This window comes from Scyliorhinus canicula, chromosome 12 (assembly GCF_902713615.1).
Source record: "Scyliorhinus canicula chromosome 12, sScyCan1.1, whole genome shotgun sequence".
In the NCBI taxonomy this organism is placed as follows: Eukaryota; Metazoa; Chordata; class Chondrichthyes; order Carcharhiniformes; family Scyliorhinidae; genus Scyliorhinus; species Scyliorhinus canicula.
This window is the reverse complement of record NC_052157.1, coordinates 161,220,200-161,242,494: the sequence shown is the minus strand read 5'-3', so window position 1 is coordinate 161,242,494 and position 22,295 is coordinate 161,220,200. Positions and strand designations below refer to the sequence as shown.

Here is a 22,295-nt window from a genome sequence, read left to right as displayed (position 1 = left end):
TTACCATAGTCACAGAGAGGGACAGGAACACACAGTATGGGAAGGTATTTAATTGGGGGAGGGGAAATTGTACTGCTGTTAGACAGGAGCTGAGGAGCATAAAGTGGGAACAATTGTTCTCAGGGAAATGCACAACAGTAATGTGGGGATTGTTTAAGGAGCACTTGCTGCGAGTGCCGGACAGTTTTGTCCCACTGAGACGAGGAAGGAATGGTAAGGTGAAGGAGCCTTGGGTGACAAGAGAAGTGGAGCTTCTAGTCAAGAGGAAGAAGGAAGCTTACGTAAGGTTGAAGCAAGGATCTGACTCGGCTCTGGAGGGTTACAAGGTAGCCAGGAAGGAACTCAAAAATGGACTGAGGAGAGCTAGAAGGGAGCATGAAAAAGCCCTGGTGGGAAGAATTAGGGAAAACCCAAGGCATTCCACACTTATGTGAGAAATAAGAGGATGGTCAGAGTAGGAGTAGGGCCAATCAGGGATAGTGGAGGGAACTTGTGCCTAGAGTCTGAGGAGATGGAGGAGGCCCTAAATGAATATTTTGCTTCAGTTTTCACTAGAGAGAGGGACCTTGTTACCCATGAGGACAGTGTGAACCAGCTAAAATAGACTCAAACAGGTTGATATGAAGGAGGATGTGCTGGAAATTTTGAAAAGCATCAGGATAGATAAGTCCCCTGGGCCTGATGGGATATACCCAAGGTTACTACGGGAAGCGAGGGAGGAGATTGCTGCACCGTTGGCGATGATCTTTGCATCCTCACTCTCCACTGGAGTAGTACCGGATGATTGGAGGGAGGTGAATGTTGTTCCCCTTTTCAAGAAAGGGAATAGGGAAATCCCTGGGAATTACAGACCCATCAGTCTTACGTCTGTGGTGGGCAAAATATTGGAAAGGATTCTGAGAGATAGGATTGATGATTATTTCAAAAACATAGTTTGATTAAAGATAGACAGCATTGCTCTGTGAGGGGCAGGTCATGCCTCACAAGCCTCATTGAATTCTTTGAGGATGTGACGAGACATATTGATGAAGGTCGGGCAGTGGATGTGGTTTTATATGGATTTCAGTCAGGCATTTGATAAGGTTCCCCATGGTTGGCTCATTCAGAAAGTTAGGGGGCATGGGATACAGGGAAATTTGGCTGTCTGGATACAGAATTGGTTGGCCAAAAGAAGACAACGAGTGGTACCGAATGGAACCCTGAGGAAGTGGTAGAGGCGTCCATCTGCCTCAAACGCAGTGTACTTTCGATCACTCGCACGGATGGGGAGCTGGTGGTAGACGGACTTAAGGTCCACCGCGGAGAAGACTTTGTACTTCGCGATCCTGTTAACCAGGTCGGAAATTCGGGGGAGAGGATACGCGTCCAGCTGCGTAAACCTGTTGATGGTCTGACCATCCGGTTTTTCTCCCCAGTCCAAACTACCAGCACTTGGGCTCACCAGGGACTGTTGCTGGCCTCGATAACTCCTTCCTTAAGGAGCCTCTGGACCTCGGACCCGATGAAGGTCCGGTCCTGGGCACTGTATCGTCTGCTCCTAGTGGCGACAGGTTTACAATCTGGGGTGAGATTAGCAAATAAGGAAGGGGGGTCCACTTTGAGGGATGCGAGGCTGCAGACAGTAAGGGGCCCCCGAATTGAAAGGTTAAGCTCTGCAGGTTGCACTGGAAATCCAGGCCCAAGAGTGCCGGAGTGCATAGACGGGGGAGAATGAGGAGTTTGAAGTTTTTGAAAACCCTCCCCTGGACTGTGAGGTCCGCTATGCAGCACCCGGTGATTTGGACGGAGTGCGAACCCGAGGCCAATTCAATCTTATGCTTAACTGGATGGATGGGGAACACGCAGGCATCTCGTTTTGTGTCCGTTGAGCTGGATCGTTGTCGTAGTCTTGGCGAGCGAGCGTGGTCGCGACTGGTCGAGTGTGATGGAAGCAAGTCGTGGCGTGAGTTCCAGGTCATCCTCGGTGGCAGAGTAATCGCTGGCAGGGCCTTCCGTGTTGGCCCAAGATGGCGGCGCCCAGAACCCGCACATGGAGCCGGGGCCCCAAGATTGCGGCGCCCATGGCCAGCACATGGCGTCCGGGGCCCAAGATGGCAGCGCCCGTGGGAACCTCGTGGCGGCTGGGGGCAGTGTCAGCGGCGTCTGCTGGCTGGTCGGGGCAGCTGGGAGCGAGGGTCGGGAGGACCGTGGGGCCATTGCGGGGGGCCGGGAGGTGGGGCCGGAGAGGTTGGTGCGCAGCGCTGGGCCCTAGGGGGGCCCGGGGGGGGGGGGGGGGGGATCCGCGGTCGCTGTGCGGAACAGCAGTGACCGACTTGGTCTTGCAGACCACTGCGTAGTGGCCCTTCTTCCCGCAGCTCTTGCACAGAGCGGAATGGGCCGGGCAGCACGAGTGCTTGGAGAGGCCACAAAAATAGCAACGGGGCCCCGCTAGTTTGTCGGAGCGACCCGCAGCGCAGGCCTGGGGGGGGTCGGAGCGACCCGTAGCGCAGGCCTGGGGTGGGTCAGGGTCAGCGGAGGACGGGGGTGGCGCATGCCATGAAGTCGAGGGGGTTGCTGCGCGGCCGGGGGCGTATGCGCGGGCTTTCAGGTCAGCAACCTCCAGGGAGGTTGCAAGGGTCCGTGCCTCAGCTCGGCTGAGGGTGTTCTTCTCCAGCAATCGTTGGCGGAGAGAGGAGGATTGCATGCCGGCAACATAAGCGTCTCTGATTAGAAGTTCCATGTGCTCAGTCGCTGAAACTTGGAGACACGCGCAAGTTCTCCCTAGAGCTGCGAGGGCCTGGTAAAACTCATCGAGTGACTCACCAGGGAACTTGTCTAGTCGTCAGGAGATGCCGTGCGTATACTTCGTTGACCGGCCGGAGAAAGTGTCCGTTGAGAATCTCCATGGCCACATCAAAATCGCTTTCATCCTCAATCATTGAATATACCGCTGTGCCCATGCGTGAGTGGAGGATGTGGAGTTTCTGCTCCTTGGTGGGCTTGCCGGCTGCAGTTATCAGGTAACTGTTGAAACACGCCTGCCAGTGTTTAAAGATTGCAGGCGCATTTGCAGCATGCGGGCTGGTACGGAGGCAGTCAGGCTTGATGCGAAGCTCCATTCCAAAATTCTAGCTGATTAAATTGATGTACCATCAATTGGACTCGAGACACGATGAAGATCCAAACTGTGGCTTTAATCAGCTAGTTGTTAGCCCGGTGTTCGACTACAGAGAAAGGCCGACCGCCGGGAACTCTGGGTACTTATACCCCGCCTCAGAGGCGGGGTCTACTTGCCTCTCAACCAATTGGTGAGCAGTCACATGACTAGTCCCAGCCAATCGGGCAAGAGGCACATGACCAGCCAGAGCCAATGGGAAACCAATGCTCTGCACCAATGGCAGTGCTCACATTCATACCACCACAGACACGAAGGTTGGGGGAGTTGTAGATAGTGTCTCGGGCTGTTGTGGGTTACAACAGGACATTGACAGGATGCAGAGCTGGGCTGAGAAGTGGCAGATGGAGTTCAACCTTGATAAATATGAAGCGATTCATTTTGGAAGGTCGAATGTGAATGCTGAATGCAAAGGCATGATTCTTGGAAGTGTGGAGGAACAGAGGGATCTTGGGGTCCACGTACATAGATCCCTCAAAGTTGCCACCCAGGTTGATTGGGGTTGTTAAGAAGGGGTACGGTGTGTTCGCTTTCATTAACAGGGGGATTGAGTTTAAGAGCCGCGAGGTTTTGTTGCAGCTTTATAAAACTCTCGTTAGACCACACTTGGAATATTGTGTCCAGTTCTGGTCGCCTCATTATAGGAAGGATGTGGATGCTTTGGAGAGGGTACAGAGGAGATTTACCAGGATGCTGCCTGGACTGGAGGGCCTGTCTGATGAAGAAAGGTTGAGGGAGCTAGGGCTTTTCTCACTGGAGCGAAGAAGGCAGAGAGTGACTTGATAGAGGTGTACAAGGTGATGAGGGGCATGGATAGAGTGGATAGCCAGAGACTTTTCCCCAGGGTGGAGATGGCTGTCACGAGGGGATATAATTTTAAGGTGATTGGAGGAAGGTATAGGGAGATGTCAGAGGTAGGTTCTTTACACAGAGAGTGGTGGGTGTGTGGAATGCACTGCCAGCAGAGGTGGTGGAGTCAGAGTTATTAGGGACATTTAAGCGACTCTCAGACAGGCCCATGGACAGCAGTAAATTGAAGGGGTGTAGGTTAGGTTGATCTTAGATTAGGATAAATGGTTGGCACAACATTGTGGGCTGAAGGGCCTGTACTGTGCTGTACTGTTCTATGTCGAGGGTGAGAGGTACCCAACCAGACAGTGAGTCCCGGACACCAGAGGCTTCAGCACCACGGAGACAGCAGCCAACACCCAAGGACTGGGCCTCAGCACTGGTGACACCCAGGGTGGGTGTGTGGACCAGGGAGGGTACCTGTGCCTGGTCCAGGTAATGTTACCAGCGGGTGACTGGGGTACAGGGCCTGGGGTTTGGTGCCTGGGGGCTCCCACTGTGGGGTGGGGGGGGGGTGGGGGTGGTGCGTGTGCAGGATGTGTTGGATGGCATCATGAGGGATGGCAGAGGATGAGGGGGGAGCCGCGGGTGGGACCCCATGGGGGATCTGGAGGGTGCTGTTGCCACCCCATTGGTATCTAGTGCTCCCTCCTCCCGGGCCCTGCAGGACAGAGGGGCAGCCGGATTCAGCTCCGGGTGCCCCTGCGTTACTTGGCTCTGCCAGCCCTGGCAGCCCCCCCCATGGCATTGATGCCCCTCTGTGACTGGGCCATGCTCTGCAGCAACTGCGTCAAGGACACGTCCCCGGCCACTCGGACATGCTGCCGATGTTCTCACCCATGGACTGAGCCTTGGACACCTTCACTCATGGTGCTGGCATCGTGCTCCAGGCTCTCCACTGCGGTCGCCACCCTGGCAGTGTTGGCCTCTGTGCCAAGCATCCTATAGGAGGATGGACATGTGGTCAGTGGTCGAGAAGGATCAGTATTCTGGAATGAACAGCACACGTGACATCTGGGTGGGGGTCGGTGGATTCTCACCATAGGCCAATCACGACGGTGGCCGATCTGTCCTCGGCTCCGACCGCGACCTCCAGGGCCCGTTCCTCGTTGGGTGGGGGGGGGGGGGGGGGGGGGAGAGAGACTCTGCTGCCCGTCTGGCCCCTCTCCCTGCTGTTGTGGGCCGACTTCTGCCGGGACACAGAGATGGGAACCGTGACCCACAAGCTTCATGCATCATGGGCATGGGGGGCATCGGGTGGGGAGGTGGGGCGGGCAACAGGTATTCCTCAGCTTTTTGTGGGACTGGGGGTCCTCCTGGTCACACTCCCCGCCCTGCCATTTCCTCCCAGGCTGCCCCATAACGCAGACTCTTAATAACATTACTGCAACAGATAGATACATTGATATATATGACAATCAATATATACATTTCATCACAGAGCGACCAGACAATTTGATTTGTGATGTTGGTTAAATATTAAGCAGGACTCTGGGGAGAAATGTCGCTGCTCTTTATCCAATAGTGGGGTAGGGAATCTCTCTGCCCGCTCAGAAGGCAGACAGGGCCTCAGTTTAATGTCCAGTCTGACGGTGCAGAAATCTCTCAGCACTGGACTCAGAAACTCATCTTAATTCTTGTGCTCAAGTCTCTGGTGTGGAACTCGAAATCACCATAACACATAGGAGCAGAATTAGGCCACTCGGCCCATCGGGTCCACTCCGCCATTCTATCATGGCTGATATTTTCCTCATCCCCATTCTCCTGCCTTCTCCCCATAACCCTTATTAATCACAGTAAGAAGTCTTACAACACCAGGCTAAAGTCCAACATTATTAATCAAGAGCTAACATCTGTCGGTGGTCCTGGTTCTGCTGTCGCTCCGGTTTAACTGGAACCCCAGGAAAAGGTCACTGAGCAGGTGACCCATGGTCCTGACCATCTTCCAATCAGTGTCGGTATCAGTCCGTCAGCCACATCAACGGCTGCTTGGGTCAGCATCCCAGGGGCCTCCCGAGGTCCCCTGAGACGCAAGAACCCCATTAGCCGGTGTCTATGAAGGATTCCCGCATCACCTGTGAATTCAACTCAGGAAATAGAACCAAACTGATGCAGGCTAAATTCCCAATTTGTATTTATTTAGTTGTAAAACATGTACAAAATAAGGTAAGCAGCAGGGGATTACTTTGATGCTTGCAGGAAACAGTGTCCCTTAAAGTCACAGCCGGTTGTGCCTGATTTACCTTCAGAGAGAATAAGTTCTTTATTATTGCAAAGCACCCGACATCTCGAAATGGACGGATTTCCAGGTCCGCGTGGTGTCGTTTTATTTCGGACTCTGTTGTCTGAGCCATTGAGTGACGGAGGGACTGGAACCATTTTATTTGGAGCTTTCCTCGAATTTAGGATTAAAAATTGAACATTGACAGCAGTAACTCTTCTTTTTCAAGATAAATTTAGAGTATCCAATTATGTATATTTTTCCAATTAAGGGGCAATTTAGTGTGGCAAATCCACCTACCCTGCACATCTTTGGTTGTGGGGGTGAGACCCACACAAACACGGGCAGAATGTGCGAACTCCACACGGACAGTGACCCAGGGCCGGGATGGAACCTGGGACCTCAGCGCCGCAGTCCCAGTGCTAACCACTGTGCCATGTGCCGGCCCAGCTCTTCTGACACAAAGCCGCAAATAACCACATCAGGATTTCCATTACTTAATACCCTTCACAGCAATGCAACAGTATTATTCAATGACAAACTTTAAAGCAGTTTCACAACAGCATCACCAACCACAATGTGTTGTGAAGATACAGGAAGTGAGATTGGGACAGGTTCTAAAAAAAAACCTTTGTTTGGAAAGGTGGGTTTTAAGGAACATCCTAGAGGAGAGGGGTTGAGGGAGGGAACTCTGGGGCTTAGAGCCCAGGAGACACCAGCTGAAGGCACCGGCCACTGAATGGGGAAGTGAGGAAGATGAGGGATATTCCGGAGGCCAGAACTGGAGGAACACAGAGAACTTGGGCTGAGATAGGGAGAGGCTAAAGTCATGCAGGGATTTGAACAGGAGGATATTGGATGATGGCTGAATGAGTGTGGGTTAGTGGGGTGCAGCAGAGTTTTGGACAAACTAAAGTTTATTTTATAAATTTAGAGTGCCCAATTCATTTTTTTCCCCAATTAAGGGGCATTTTAGCGTGGCTAAACCACCTACCCTGCACATCTTTGGGTTGTGGGGGTGAAACCCACGCAGACACGGGGAGAATGTGCAAACTCCCAGAGCCGGGATCGAACCCGGGTCCTCGACGGTGGTGGTGCTAACCACTGCGCCACTGTGCTGTCCTAATAGAGACAGGGATGTGACCAAGAGAGCATTGGAATGTAGGGAATTGTGACCAAGATCGGCATTCAGCAGAGTTAGAATCTCCTGCACAACGTTAACAGCTTGAACAAAATTAGCAGTAACGAACCGTTTGACAGCTGTGGTTTTAAATCTGGAACATTCGATCTTCCATCATCTTTCTTTGGCAAGGGTATCAACATCTTCTCCACGGGACGTTCTCCAGACTGGCGAGTAGATTGCTCAGTTGTCCACTGGGGAATAATCAATTGGTCAGTCATTGATTCAGGGGAGCTTTCAGACTCAGCAATAGCTGGCCGAGAAATTCTTAAAGGCAAATAGAATAGGAGAGTAAACTAGGAAAGAAACATCAAATCAAATTGCAGATGGGTATGCAAAGAGGAAAAGGTTAGTGGAAGTAAATGTGGGACCCAGAGAATTCATAATGAAGAATAAAGAAATGGCAGTCATTATGAACTCATATAAACAGTGTCTTAAACATATAAACAAACATAGTGTCTTAAACTTATAAAACATTCCAAGGCTTCATCAAAGTGTTCCAACACTTTCGCATCAGTTTTCATGGCAGAAAAGACAGGAGTTGGGAATATCGGGATCCATTCCAAGGGTCCAGTGAGACTGAGGATCTGGAATGCTCAGCATATGGAATGAAATCGGTCCTGGAAAAAACTAACGAGGCAAAAAAGCTGCCAACCCCCCAGGACCTGATGGCCCACATCCGGTGATTTAAGAGCTGGAGATGGTCTTAATTGGAAAACAATGAATTGGATACTCTAAATTAAAAAAAAACAAGCACGGTTTATTCATCCAAGGCAGCGTTTATTCAAGTTTATTAATTAACAAGTATCGGGGCTTATGTATTAGCCTTTATCTTCCTCACGAATCCTCTCCCGAAGTCATCCTGGAGTTTATTCTTCACAGGCCAAGTCTCTGTAATTAAGAAATAATTGGCCTTAATTGCATCCAGGGTTTACCCCCTTACCCACTGCCATTTCTATCAACTTCTCCAATTTACCTCCAGTTATTTTTATCGTGGACACTGAGCTCTCAAAAATCTATACCTCGTGTATAAACCTGCTCCCACTGCGTTTGCTCGCGTGTGTCGAGAGCGGCGTGCACAGACCTCTGTGAGTCACTGCATGAAAACCGGCTGGATGAACAGACAGGAACCCCACGAATCATCAGCCAATGAGATGTCGTGAGTATCTGTGCAAAGGCCATGTATATTCAGAGAGCAGTCCTACCTCAAAGGAGATTGCTTTCGTTCATCGGGTTTTGTTGCATTCTATTCTTCCGATGCTGATCAAAAAATCGACACTTCACCTTCGGGAAGAGGGGGTGGGGGGGGGGGGGGGGGGTGGGGGGGGGAAAGAGGGGGGGGAAAGAGAGAGCGAGAGAGAGAGAGAGAGAGAGGGGAGAGAGAGAGAGAATGAGATTATGAATGTGAAGTGAATGTGTAACAAGTAATGAGACACAGAACCTCATTGGAGAAACTCTTTGTTCATTAATGGGTGTTCTTCCAATCAAGCATCGAGTTCCCAACAGTACTGAGACGGCACTGTGTCAGAGGGTCAGAACTGAGGGAGCACCGCACTGTCAGAGGGTCAGTGATAAAGTGCTGTCAAAAACAGGGGTTGGAGGTGGAAGGGTTTCGGACATATACAGGGAATTGTTAGAGTGGGATGGGGCCCCTATCAGAGAGGTGAAGAGGAAGTGGGAAGAGGAGTTGGGAGGGGAGCTGGAAACTGAACTGTGGGAAAAAGCCTTGAAAAGGGTAAATGCATCCTCGTCCTGTGCTAGACTCAGCTTGGTTCAGTTCAAGGTAGTCCACAGGGCCCACAGGACGGTAGCTCGGATGAGTTGGTTCTTTGGAGGAGGAGGAGGACAGATGTGGGCGGTGTGGGGGTAGCCCGGCCAACCATGTTCATATGTTTTGGGCACGTCCGAAACGGAGGAGATTCTGGCAGGGATTTGCTGACGTTATAGAACATAGAACAGTACAGCACAGAACAGGCCCTTCGGCCCTCAATGTTGTGCCGAGCCATGATCACCCTACTCAAACCCACGTATCCACCCTATACCCGTAACCCAACAACCCCCCCCCCCCCCCCGCCTCCCCCGCTTAACCTTACTTTTTAGGACACTACGGGCAATTTATCATGGCCAATCCCCCTAACCCGCACATCTTTGGACTGTGGGAGGAAACCGGAGCACCCGGAGGAAACCCACGCACACATGTCAGAACCGGCAATATTTGGGGTGTCGGCGATCCGGGGCAATGGGGGAGGGAGGCGGATATCCTGGCCTTCTCCTCCCTGGTGGCCCGGAGACGGATCTTGCTGAGATGGAGGGACTCGGAGCCCCGGGAATCAGGAATGTGGGTCAGCGATAATGTAGGGTTTCTCAGTCTGGAGAAAATCAAGTTCACTCTGAGAAGATCAATTCAGGGATTCGCCCGGAGTTGGCAGCCGTTCATTGATTTCTTTAACAAAAACTGAACGTCAGCAGTAAGGGGAGGAAAGGGAAGGGGGGGGGGGGGGGGGGGGAATAGGAGGCATGGTAATGTTAAATAAGGACAGGGAATTTAATATACGGGTAATTGGGGATCGGGCGGGAGACGATGGGGACGTGGTCTATTGTTTGTTGTTATTTTAGGGGGTATTTTGTGCGTTGAGCCATGCAGTTGTTTTAGAAATGTCAATATGTTAAATTGTGAAAATTACAAATGCTTCAATAAAATATTTTCTAAAAAAAAAAAAGACTGACATTCCCTGAGATTCTGACCATGTCTGGTTTAGCACAGTGGGCTAAACAGCTGGCTTGTAATTCAGAACAAGGCCAGCAGCGTGGGTTCAATTCCAGTACCAGAATGTGGCGACTAGGGGCTTTTCACATTAACTTCATTGAAGCCTACTCGTGACAATAAGCGATTATTATTATTGTCTCAGGTGTAAACCCTTGTGGAAAGCAAACTGTATCTTTTAAGTTCCCAAAGCTGGGAGCTATTAGATTCTTTCTCAAACAACTCTTTAAAATGAAAATAGAGAGAGAGACGGGCCAAAACACTTCTTTCTCCTGTCCGAGTCCACAGCAGTCAAACTGAAAGCGAAACTAAAAACCTCACAGCCACAGCCCAGCTCCACCCACACAATGTCATCACTGAAGCCATGTGATGAGACAAAAACCTTTCTTAAAGGGACCCTCCCATGGCACTGCCGATTAAAGCACTGCAGTTTACTGGATCTTGCTCTGTGTTTGCTATCTTATAACAATGAGTCCATTTCAAACATACCTCATTGGTTGGGAGACATTTTGGGACATTCCAAGATTACAGGAGACGCTACAGGAATACTAATCTTTCTTTTACCGTGACCAGCTTTTCGGGGAGCGGGATAAATTTGGAATTTAAATGTCTTCCTCGATGCGCTGGTGTTGCAGAGAATAACAAAGCGATGTAAAATCTGGCTGTCAGTTTACCTCGTGCCGCTGAAGGAGGTCTCGGGGCAGGGCACAGTCACACACTCGACAGAAACCAATCTCGTCCAAATCCACACTCTCGTCAAAGGTGGAATTCCATTCCAAGGAGGGGGGCAGAGCACCAACTGGTGAGGGGGTATCGGAGTAGGAAGGAGGGTCTCGCCACAGGGAATCCCGAAACCTTTCCAACAATCCTGAGAGCGATCTGCACCCGTGCTGTGAACAGAGAGGGGGAGCTGGATCATCGTCACCACAGCCATATCCGTGACTAATGCCTGTTCCAATCCCAAAGCCTCAAACCTCTGACCAGCTGGAACCCCCCCCCCTCCCCCCTCCCACAGACAGTTTGTCAACATTCTTCACTGGCTGAATCTTCACTCTCGGTCTTTTAGGCGATGAGCAAAGATGTTCACTTAAACTATTGAATCTGCTCCCACGTTTCTCCTCGGATGTTTCAGCGACCTGAAGATTAACCTTCAGCCAGGACAAACCTGCAGAGTTGTCACCGATAATCCGGTTGGTAGGCCGCGTCCACCTCCTCCCAGTCCTATCCCAGCCCCCCCCCCCCCCCCCCCCCTCCCCCCCCACCTGCCATCCGCCATCCCTCCCAGGATCTGGTCCTGTCCCAGTCTCCCCCCTCCCTCCCCGATCCACCCCAACTGGATCCGGGTCCTAGCCCAGTCCCACCCCCCCCCCAAAGGATCTGGGTCCTGCCCCAGTACCCCCCCCCACCCTCCCCGACCCCCCTCCCTCCCTGACCCACCCCCACCGGATCTGGGTCCTAGCCCAGCACCACTTCACCCCCCCCCGACCCCCTCCCTCCCCGACCCCCACCCCCCCCCTCCCCGATCCCCACCCTCTCCCGATCCCCACCCCCACCCTCCCCGACCCCCACCCCCCCCCGCCCCCACCCCCTCCCTCTCCGACCCCCCCCCCCTCCCTCTCCGACCCCCACCCCCTCCCTCCCCGACCCCCACCCTCTCCGACCCCCACCCCCTCCCTCCCCGACCCCCACCCTCTCCGACCCCACCCCCTCCCTCTCCGACCCCCACCCCCACCGACCCCCACCCTCTCCGACCCCCACCCCCTCCCTCCCCGACCCCCTACCCTCCCCTCCCCCCCACCCCTTCTCCGACCCCCCCCCACCCTCCTCCCTCCCTGACCCACCCCCACCGGATCTGGGTCCTAGCCCAGCACCACTTCACCCCCCCCCCGACCCCCTCCCTCCCCGACCCCCACCCCCTCCCTCCCCGATCCCCACCCCCTCCCTCCCCGACCCCCACCCCCTCCGACCCCCACCCCCTCCCTCTCCGACCCCCACCCCCTCCCTCTCCGACCCCCACCCCCTCCGACCCCCACCCCCCTCCCACCCCCACCCCTCCCTCTCCGACCCCCACCCCCTCCCTCCCCCACCCCCACCCTCTCCGACCCCCACCCCCACCCTCCCCGATCCCCACCCTCTCCGACCCCCCCCCGACCCCTACCCTCCCCGACCCCCCCACCCTCCCCTCCCCGACCCCCCCCCTCCCCTCCCCCCCACCCCTCCCCCGTCCCCCCCCCCCCCCCCCCCCCCCCCCGATCCGTGTCCTAGCCCAGTCCCACTTCCCCTCGGGATCCGCCGTCCTAATTCTGTCCCTGTTGCCTCTCTCACCTGGTGATGTTGGAACTGATCTTCCGGAAACATCTCTGTGCAGAATTCGCACGGAATTTGGACAGTTTCCCCGCCGTCGAGGAGACAGAAACTAAACAGAAAAGGAAACAAAGGAAACAAGTGTGGGCAAAAGTTGGAAAAACAAAAAGGTATGGACGGCTCGGGGGGGGGGGGGGGGGGGGGGGGGGGGGCTAGGTGGGGGACTCTTCAGAAGGAGCAGGTTTGATGGGCCAAATGGCCTCCATCAGCACTGTTGGGATTTCTTTGCTTCTATTACAGGAGGAGGCCATTCGGCCCTTTGAGTCTGCGGCCATTCAACAAGGTCATGGTGATCTTTGACCTCCGGGCCTCGGAACCACTCTGTGTCACTGACTCTCCGAGTCCAGAAATCGATCAACCTCAGTCCTGAACATATTCAGCACCTGAACATTCCCAGCTCCCTGCGGCCGAGAATTCCGAAGGTCACAAAGATGCTCAGAGAACAATTTCTTCACCCCAGGGAAGAGGCCAGTGAATCCGGTGTTGTCAGACCATGGACATTGATACGGACACGTCTGCCGATGGTCAGCAGGCACTCCGGGGGGAACAGAGAGTGAAATCCTCGGAATGTGACCACACGGCAATCCGACAAACAGCACTGACTGGGAGAGGGATCAGCTCGGCAGAGACAGGACTCTGAACAGGGCATCAACACTGCAAACCCCACAAGGCAAATCATTCCTGCAGTTTCCCAGTGCAACAGGAGACGATCAATCCCCCTCGTCCCGTCCCGAATCGCCTCCAGGAGACAATTAAATTCCCCAAACCCTGGTGGCCTCTCCCGGTGATGGACCCAGCCAGACCTCAGTGAGTAGAAGACGCACCTTTGTGACAAGATTGCGGTTCAAACTGCACTCCAGAGTCACACCCACTGCAGTACTGAGGGAGTGCCGCACTGTCAGAGGGTCAGTACTGAGGGAGTGCCGCACTGTCAGAGGGTCAGTACTGAGGGAGTGCTGCACTGTCAGAGGGTCAGTACTGAGGGAGTGCTGCACTGTCAGAGGGTCAGTACTGAGGGAGTGCCGCACTGTCTGAGGGTCAGTACTGAGGGAGTGCTGCCCTGTCAGAGGGTCAGTACTGAGGGAGTGCCGCACTGTCAGAGGGTCAGTACTGAGGGAATGCCGCACTGTTAGAGGGTCAGTACTGAGGGAGCCCCGCACTGTCAGAGGGTCAGTACTGACGGAGTGCTGCACTGTCAGAGGGTCAGTACTGAGGGAGTGCCGCACTGTCAGAGGGTCAGTACTGCGGGAGTGCTGCACTGTCAGAGGGTCAGTACTGAGGGAGTGCCGCACTGTCAGAGGGTCAGTACTGAGGGAGCCCCGCACTGTCAGAGGGTCAGTACTGAGGGAGCCCCGCACTGTCAGAGGGTCAGTACTGAGGGAGTGCTGCACTGTCAGAGGGTCAGTACTGAGGGAGTGCCGTACTGTCAGAGGGTCAGTACTGCGGGAGTGCTGCACTGTCAGAGAGTCAGTACTGAGGGAGTGCCGCACTGTCAGAGGGTCAGTACTGAGGGAGTGCTGCACTGTCAGAGGGTCAGTACTGAGGGAGTGCCGCACTGTCAGAGGGTCAGTACTGAGGGAGTGCCGCACTGTCAGAGGGTCAGTACTGAGGGAGTGCTGCACTGTCAGAGGGTCAGTACTGAGGGAGTGCTGCACTGTCAGAGGGTCAGTACTGAGGGAGTGCTGCACTGTCAGAGGGTCAGTACTGAGGGAGTGCCGCACTGTCAGAGGGTCAGTACTGAGGGAGTGCCGCACTGTCATAGGGTCAGTACTGAGGGGGTGCTGCACTGTCAGAGGGTCAGTACTGAGGGAGTGCTGCACTGTCAGAGGGTCAGTACTGAGGGAGGGCTGCACTGTCAGAGGGTCAGTACTGAGGGAGTGCCGCACTGTCAGAGGGTCAGTACTGAGGGAGTGCCGCACTGTCAGAGGGTCAGTGCTGAGGGAGTGCTGCACTGTCAGAGGGTCAGTACTGAGGGAGTGCTGCACTGTCAGAGGGTCAGTACTGAGGGAGTGCTGCACTGTCAGAGGGTCAGTACTGAGGGAGTGCCGCACTGTCAGAGGGTCAGTACTGAGGGGGTGCTGCACTGTCAGAGGGTCAGTACTGAGGGAGTGCTGCACTGTCAGAGGGTCAGTACTGCGGGAGTGCCGCACTGTCAGAGGGTCAGTACTGAGGGAGTGCCGCACTGTCAGAGGGTCAGTACTGAGGGAGTGCTGCACCGTCAGAGGGTCAGTACTGAGGGAGTGCTGCACTGTCAGAGGGTCAGTACTGAGGGAGTGCTGCACTGTCAGAGGGTCAGTACTGAGGGAGTGCTGCACTGTCAGAGGGTCAGTACTGAGGGAGTGCTGCACTGTCAGAGGGTCAGTTCTGAGGAAGTGCTGCACTGTCAGAGGGTCAGTACTGAGGGAGTGCCGCACTGTCAGAGGGTCAGTACTGAGGGAATGCCGCACTGTCAGAGGGTCAGTACTGAGGGAGCCCCGCACTGTCAGAGGGTCAGTACTGACGGAGTGCTGCACTGTCAGAGGGTCAGTACTGAGGGAGTGCCGCACTGTCAGAGGGTCAGTACTGCGGGAGTGCTGCACTGTCAGAGGGTCAGTACTGAGGGAGTGCCGCACTGTCAGAGGGTCAGTACTGAGGGAGCCCCGCACTGTCAGAGGGTCAGTACTGAGGGAGCCCCGCACTGTCAGAGGGTCAGTACTGAGGGAGTGCTGCACTGTCAGAGGGTCAGTACTGAGGGAGTGCCGTACTGTCAGAGGGTCAGTACTGCGGGAGTGCTGCACTGTCAGAGAGTCAGTACTGAGGGAGTGCCGCACTGTCAGAGGGTCAGTACTGAGGGAGTGCTGCACTGTCAGAGGGTCAGTACTGAGGGAGTGCCGCACTGTCAGAGGGTCAGTACTGAGGGAGTGCCGCACTGTCAGAGGGTCAGTACTGAGGGAGTGCTGCACTGTCAGAGGGTCAGTACTGAGGGAGTGCTGCACTGTCAGAGGGTCAGTACTGAGGGAGTGCTGCACTGTCAGAGGGTCAGTACTGAGGGAGTGCCGCACTGTCAGAGGGTCAGTACTGAGGGAGTGCCGCACTGTCATAGGGTCAGTACTGAGGGGGTGCTGCACTGTCAGAGGGTCAGTACTGAGGGAGTGCTGCACTGTCAGAGGGTCAGTACTGAGGGAGGGCTGCACTGTCAGAGGGTCAGTACTGAGGGAGTGCCGCACTGTCAGAGGGTCAGTACTGAGGGAGTGCCGCACTGTCAGAGGGTCAGTGCTGAGGGAGTGCTGCACTGTCAGAGGGTCAGTACTGAGGGAGTGCCGCACTGTCAGAGGGTCAGTACTGAGGGAGTGCTGCACTGTCAGAGGGTCAGTACTGAGGGAGTGCCGCACTGTCAGAGGGTCAGTACTGAGGGGGTGCTGCACTGTCAGAGGGTCAGTACTGAGGGAGTGCTGCACTGTCAGAGGGTCAGTACTGCGGGAGTGCCGCACTGTCAGAGGGTCAGTACTGAGGGAGTGCCGCACTGTCAGAGGGTCAGTACTGAGGGAGTGCTGCACCGTCAGAGGGTCAGTACTGAGGGAGTGCTGCACTGTCAGAGGGTCAGTACTGAGCGAGTGCTGCACTGTCAGAGGGTCAGTACTGAGGGAGTGCTGCACTGTCAGAGGGTCAGTACTGAGGGAGTGCTGCACTGTCAGAGGGTCAGTTCTGAGGAAGTGCTGCACTGTCAGAGGGTCAGTACTGAGGGAGTGCTGCACTGTCAGAGGGTCAGTACTGAGGGAGTGCCGCACTGTCAGAGGGTCAGTACTGAGGGAGTGCCGCACTGTCAGAGGGTCAGTACTGAGGGGGTGCCGCACTGTCAGAGGGTCAGTACTGAGGGGGTGCCGCACTGTCAGAGGGTCAGTACTGAGGGAGTGCCGCACTGTCAGAGGGTCAGTACTGAGGGAGTGCCGCACTGTCAGAGGGTCAGTACTGAGGGGGTGCTGCACTGTCAGAGGGTCAGTACTGAGGGGGTGCTGCACTGTCAGAGGGTCAGTACTGAGGGAGTGCTGCACTGTCAGAGGGTCAGTACTGAGGGAGTGCTGCACTGTCAGAGGGTCAGTACTGAGGGAGTGCCGCACTGTCTGAGGGTCAGTACTGAGGGAGTGCTGCCCTGTCAGAGGGTCAGTACTGAGGGAGTGCCGCACTGTCAGAGGGTCAGTACTGAGGGAATGCCGCACTGTTAGAGGGTCAGTACTGAGGGAGCCCCGCACTGTCAGAGGGTCAGTACTGACGGAGTGCTGCACTGTCAGAGGGTCAGTACTGAGGGAGTGCCGCACTGTCAGAGGGTCAGTACTGCGGGAGTGCTGCACTGTCAGAGGGTCAGTACTGAGGGAGTGCCGCACTGTCAGAGGGTCAGTACTGAGGGAGTGCTGCACCGTCAGAGGGTCAGTACTGAGGGAGTGCTGCACTGTCAGAGGGTCAGTACTGAGGGAGTGCTGCACTGTCAGAGGGTCAGTACTGAGGGAGTGCTGCACTGTCAGAGGGTCAGTACTGAGGGAGTGCTGCACTGTCAGAGGGTCAGTTCTGAGGAAGTGCTGCACTGTCAGAGGGTCAGTACTGAGGGAGTGCCGCACTGTCAGAGGGTCAGTACTGAGGGAATGCCGCACTGTCAGAGGGTCAGTACTGAGGGAGCCCCGCACTGTCAGAGGGTCAGTACTGACGGAGTGCTGCACTGTCAGAGGGTCAGTACTGAGGGAGTGCCGCACTGTCAGAGGGTCAGTACTGCGGGAGTGCTGCACTGTCAGAGGGTCAGTACTGAGGGAGTGCCGCACTGTCAGAGGGTCAGTACTGAGGGAGCCCCGCACTGTCAGAGGGTCAGTACTGAGGGAGCCCCGCACTGTCAGAGGGTCAGTACTGAGGGAGTGCTGCACTGTCAGAGGGTCAGTACTGAGGGAGTGCCGTACTGTCAGAGGGTCAGTACTGCGGGAGTGCTGCACTGTCAGAGAGTCAGTACTGAGGGAGTGCCGCACTGTCAGAGGGTCAGTACTGAGGGAGTGCTGCACTGTCAGAGGGTCAGTACTGAGGGAGTGCCGCACTGTCAGAGGGTCAGTACTGAGGGAGTGCCGCACTGTCAGAGGGTCAGTACTGAGGGAGTGCTGCACTGTCAGAGGGTCAGTACTGAGGGAGTGCTGCACTGTCAGAGGGTCAGTACTGAGGGAGTGCTGCACTGTCAGAGGGTCAGTACTGAGGGAGTGCCGCACTGTCAGAGGGTCAGTACTGAGGGAGTGCCGCACTGTCATAGGGTCAGTACTGAGGGGGTGCTGCACTGTCAGAGGGTCAGTACTGAGGGAGTGCTGCACTGTCAGAGGGTCAGTACTGAGGGAGGGCTGCACTGTCAGAGGGTCAGTACTGAGGGAGTGCCGCACTGTCAGAGGGTCAGTACTGAGGGAGTGCCGCACTGTCAGAGGGTCAGTGCTGAGGGAGTGCTGCACTGTCAGAGGGTCAGTACTGAGGGAGTGCTGCACTGTCAGAGGGTCAGTACTGAGGGAGTGCTGCACTGTCAGAGGGTCAGTACTGAGGGGGTGCTGCACTGTCAGAGGGTCAGTACTGAGGGGAGTGCTGCACTGTCAGAGGGTCAGTACTGCGGGAGTGCCGCACTGTCAGAGGGTCAGTACTGAGGGAGTGCCGCACTGTCAGAGGGTCAGTACTGAGGGAGTGCCTGCACCTGTCAGAGGGTCAGTACTGAGGGAGTGCTGCACTGTCAGAGGGTCAGTACTGAGGGAGTGCTGCACTGTCAGAGGGTCAGTACTGAGGGAGTGCTGCACTGTCAGAGGGTCAGTACTGAGGGAGTGCTGCACTGTCAGAGGGTCAGTACTGAGGGAGTGCTGCACTGTCAGAGGGTCAGTTCTGAGGAAGTGCTGCACTGTCAGAGGGTCAGTACTGAGGGAGTGCTGCACTGTCAGAGGGTCAGTACTGAGGGAGTGCCGCACTGTCAGAGGGTCAGTACTGAGGGAGTGCCGCACTGTCAGAGGGTCAGTACTGAGGGGGTGCCGCACTGTCAGAGGGTCAGTACTGAGGGGGTGCCGCACTGTCAGAGGGTCAGTACTGAGGGGGTGCCGCACTGTCAGAGGGTCAGTACTGAGGGAGTGCCGCACTGTCAGAGGGTCAGTACTGAGGGGGTGCTGCACTGTCAGAGGGTCAGTACTGAGGGGGTGCTGCACTGTCAGAGGGTCAGTACTGAGGGCGTGCCGCACTGTCAGAGGGTCAGTACTGAGGGAGTGCCGCACTGTCAGAGGGTCAGTACTGAGGGAGTGCCGCACTGTCAGAGGGTCAGTACTGAGGGAGTGCAGCACTGTCAGAGGGTCAGTACTGAGGGAGTGCCGCACTGTCAGAGGGTCAGTACTGAGGGAGTGCCGCACTGTCAGAGGGTCAGTACTGAGGGAGTGCTGCACTGTCAGAGGGTCAGTACTGAGGGAGTGCTGCACTGTCAGAGGGTCAGTACTGAGGGCGTGCCGCACTGTCAGAGGGTCAGTACTGAGGGAGTGCCGCACTGTCAGAGGGTCAGTACTGAGGGAGTGCTGCACTCAGAGGGTCAGTACTGAGGGAGTGCCGCACTGTCAGAGGGTCAGTAGTGAGGGAGTGCCGCACTGTCAGAGGGTCAGTACTGAGGGAGTGCTGCACTGTCAGAGGGTCAGTACTGAGGGAGTGCTGCACTGTCAGAGGGTCAGTACTGAGGGAGTGCTGCACTGTCAGAGGGGTCAGTACTGAGGGAGTGCCGCACTGTCAGAGGGTCAGTACTGAGGGAGTGCCGCACTGTCAGAGGGTCAGTACTGAGGGAGTGCAGCACTGTCAGAGGGTCAGTACTGAGGGAGTGCCGCACTGTCAGAGGGTCAGTACTGAGGGAGTGCTGCACTGTCAGAGGGTCAGTACTGAGGGAGTGCTGCACTGTCAGAGGGTCAGTACTGAGGGAGTGCCGCACTGTCAGAGGGTCAGTACTGAGGGAGTGCCGCACTGTCAGAGGGTCAGTACTGAGGGAGTGCTGCACTGTCAGAGGGTCAGTACTGAGGGAGTGCTGCACTGTCAGAGGGTCAGTACTGAGGGAGTGCCGCACTGTGACAGGGTCAGTACTGAGGGAGTGCCGCACTGTCAGAGGGTCAGTACTGAGGGAGTGCCGCACTGTCAGAGGGTCAGTACTGAGGGAGTGCTGCACTGTCAGAGGGTCAGTACTGAGGGAGTGCCGCACTGTCAGAGGGTCAGTACTGAGGGAGTGCCGCACTGTCAGAGGGTCAGTACTGAGGGAGTGCCGCACTGTCAGAGGGTCAGTACTGAGGGAGTGCCGCACTGTCAGAGGGTCAGTACTGAGGGAGTGCCGCACTGTCAGAGGGTCAGTACTGAGGGAGTGCTGCACTGTCAGAGGGTCAGTACTGAGGGAGTGCTGCACTGTCAGAGGGTCAGTACTGAGGGAATGCTGCACTGTCAGAGGGTCAGTACTGAGGGAGTGCTGCACTGTCAGAGGGTCAGTACTGAGGGAGTACTTTGACAAAGCTTTCACAAAGAGTCATCGGACTCGAAACGTTAGCTTTTTTCTCTCCCTACAGCGGCTGCCAGATCTGCTGAGATTTTCCAGCATTTTCTCTTTCGATGTGGAGATGCCGGCGTTGGACTGGGGTGAGCACAGTAAGAAGTCTTACAACACCAGGTTAAAGTCCAACAGGTTTGTTTCAAACACGAGATTTCGGAGCACGGCTCCTTCCTCAGGTGAAGGAAGGAGGACCCGAGGAAGGAGCAATGCTCCGAAAGCTACTGTTTGTAAAACTTCTTACTTTCTCTTTCGAGTTCGCCTCAGTATTCTGGAGGAATGTTTATCGCTGAATCACACCACAAAGAAACAGTTTATCTGGTGATTTTCATGTGAATGTTGCTGTCCATAAAACAGCTGTTGTGTTTGCTACATTACACAAGTGGCGACATTTTGGAAACACCCGCTTGGCTGTCAAATGTTTTGGGCATTTCTTTTTTTGAAATTTAGAGTACCCAATTCATATTTTTGCAATTTAGAGTGGCCAATCCACCTAGCCTGCACATCTTTGGGTTGTGGGGGCGAAACCCACGCAGACACGGGGAGAATGTGCAAACTCCACACGGACAGTGACCCAGAGCCGGGATCGAACCTGGGACCTCGGCTCTGTGAGACAGGTTTTGGGCATTTCGTTGTTGTGAAGTTAGATAGATATTTGTTGTATAGAAAGTAGCTGCGTACCCTGCCCCGCACTCTGCACACTCGGGCACACTTGCTTGTGCGATTCCTGGTCTCTGTGCATCACGTACTTTCCACAGTCAGGGCAGCGCTGAGTCCGACTCCCACACGCGTCCTCGTGCTCCGGTAACGTGCGACAGGGAATCGCAAGGTCACAAAACCGACAGCTCACCAGTCGCTCAACGCACTCTTCAGTCTGAAGGACACACACAAACCAGGTCATTCCTCCTCAACCCTCCCTACCCTGTAACCTCCTCCAGCCCCTACTACCCTCCCTACCCTGTAACCTCCAACCCCTCAACCCTCCCTACCCTGTAACCTCCAACCCCTCAACCCTCCCTACCCTGTAACCTCCAACCCCTCAACCCTCCCTACCCTGTAACCTCCAACCCCTCAACCCTCCCTACCCTGTAACCTCCTCCAGCCCCTACTACCCTCCCTACCCTGTAACCTCCAACCCCTCAACCCTCCCTATCTCTGTAACCTCCTCCAACACCTCAACCCTCCCTACCCTGTAACCTCCACCAACCCCTCAACCCTCCCTATCCCTGTAACCTCCTCCAGCCCCTACTACCCTCCCTACCCTGTAACCTCCACCATCACCTCAACCCTCCCTACCCTGTAACCTCCACCAACCCCTCAACCCTCCCTATCCCTGTAACCTCCTCCAGCCCCTACAACCCTCCCTACCCTGTAACCTCCACCAACCCCTCAACCCTCCCTACCCTGTAACCTCCAACCCCTCAACCCTCCCTACCCTGTAACCTCCAACCCCTCAACCCTCCCTACCCTGTAACCTCCAACCCCTCAACCCTCCCTACCCTGTAACCTCCCCCAACCCCTCAACCCTCCCTACCCTGTAACCTCCTCCAGCCCCTACTACCCTCCCTACCCTGTAACCTCCACCATCACCTCAACCCTCCCTACCCTGTAACCTCCTCCAACACCTCAACCCTCCCTACCCTGTAACCTCCACCAACCCCTCAACCCTTGCTACCCTGTAACCTCCTCCAGCCCCTACAACCCTCCCTACCCTGTAGCCTCCACCAACCCCTCAACCCTCCCTACCCTGTAACCTCCTCCAGCCCCTACTACCCTCCCTACCCTGTAACCTCCACCATCACCTCAACCCTCCCTACCCTGTAACCTCCTCCAACACCTCAACCCTCCCTACCCTGTAACCTCCACCAACCCCTCAACCCTCCCTATCCCTGTAACCTCCTCCAGCCCCTACAACCCTCCCTACCCTGTAACCTCCACCATCACCTCAACCCTCCCTACCCTGTAACCTCCTCCAACACCTCAACCCTCCCTACCCTGTAACCTCCACCAACCCCTCAACCCTCGCTACCCTGTAACCTCCTCCAGCCCCTACAACCCTCCCTACCCTGTAACCTCCACCAACCCCTCAACCCTCCCTACCCTGTAACCTCCTCCAGCCCCTACTACCCTCCCTACCCTGTAACCTCCATCACCTCAACCCTCCCTACCCTGTAACCTCCTCCAACACCTCAACCCTCCCTACCCTGTAACCTCCACCAACCCCTC

General features: G+C 55.4%; 1 long non-coding RNA gene across 2 annotated transcripts; it reads right to left on the bottom strand.

Moving 5' to 3' along the window:
• Positions 1-6,115: 6,115 nt before the first annotated feature.
• Positions 6,116-20,960, bottom strand: LOC119975154. 2 transcript variants are annotated; one of them, XR_005462667.1, is made up of 5 exons: positions 20,751-20,960; positions 12,494-12,584; positions 10,843-11,058; positions 8,610-8,688; positions 6,116-7,598 (listed from the first exon to the last, which is right to left on the bottom strand). It is a non-coding gene; the product is annotated as an uncharacterized LOC119975154 (long non-coding RNA). The 2 variants fall into 2 exon arrangements; XR_005462666.1 differs by lacking the exon at positions 6,116-7,598 and adding an exon at positions 8,164-8,295.
• Between the last annotated feature and the right edge of the window lie 1,335 nt (positions 20,961-22,295).